The following is a 906-nucleotide window of genomic DNA, read 5'->3' on the forward strand; positions in this document are numbered from 1 at the left end:
TTTTTTGGATAATATTATTTGAACATTTTATATCTTAATCATTATACATATACGTTTATCTTCTAATCACCAGATAATGAGGTAAAATTGTCTGTTTTACATAGTAATAAAATAGTACAACGACATCGTATCTTTCGTCTTTGTTAATGTTTGTATGACTCGACTGATCTGTTCGCGATACAATAATAACGTAATTTCACGAATGAGCGCGCTCGTCGATAACCTCTCACGAGTTCAAAAATACTTTTGAGTGAAACGTTTAGATTTTGCGGTATAAAATGAAAATTATTTCCGTGTTTCGTACGCCCGGCTAGCTCAGTCGGTAGAGCATGAGACTCTTAATCTCAGGGTCGTGGGTTCGAGCCCCACGTTGGGCGAAATTTTGCCCAAAACTTATAAAATATTGTCATAACTCTACACATACCTAAAAATTAGAGTTAAAATTATTTTCCGGGCACATTTTATCTCATATTGTATTTATGTTTAACACCGTACACGTAGTAAAATACTATAAATTACTGCTTTTTATATCATTTTTAAAAATATTACGTAAGTATGTATATATTTAAATAATATATTAGTTATTATATTATTTGTAACATACTACATATATTTGATAATATTAAGCATACATAATCACCTTATGATTTAAATATTTGTTAAAAGATATAACGACGTAATCATTATTATATTAAATTGGTTAAATTTGTTTTTTCGCCAAGTAAAAATAGTACCTAAAGCATATTGAGAGGCTGCTGAGTAGAATGGTGTTAGTAAATGATCAATTTATAAACATTTTATTTAACATAAACATTGCGTATTAATATGCATATACATAATATATATATGTAGATCACTAGTGGTACCTGTTACTAGTTGTCAGACGGAATTTATTTTCTGTGGCAC

General features: G+C 29.0%; 1 non-coding gene across 1 annotated transcript; it reads left to right on the forward strand.

The window, feature by feature from the left end:
• Positions 1 to 304: 304 nt before the first annotated feature.
• TRNAK-CUU (transfer RNA lysine (anticodon CUU)) lies at positions 305 to 377 on the forward strand. The gene has a single exon. It is a non-coding gene; the product is annotated as a tRNA-Lys (tRNA).
• Positions 378 to 906: the final 529 nt, after the last annotated feature.

The sequence above is a fragment of the Rhyacophila brunnea genome, unplaced genomic scaffold, assembly GCF_057557595.1.
Source record: "Rhyacophila brunnea isolate RB1 unplaced genomic scaffold, BYU_Rbru_1.0 scaffold_3, whole genome shotgun sequence".
NCBI lineage: Eukaryota > Metazoa > Arthropoda > Insecta > Trichoptera > Rhyacophilidae > Rhyacophila > Rhyacophila brunnea.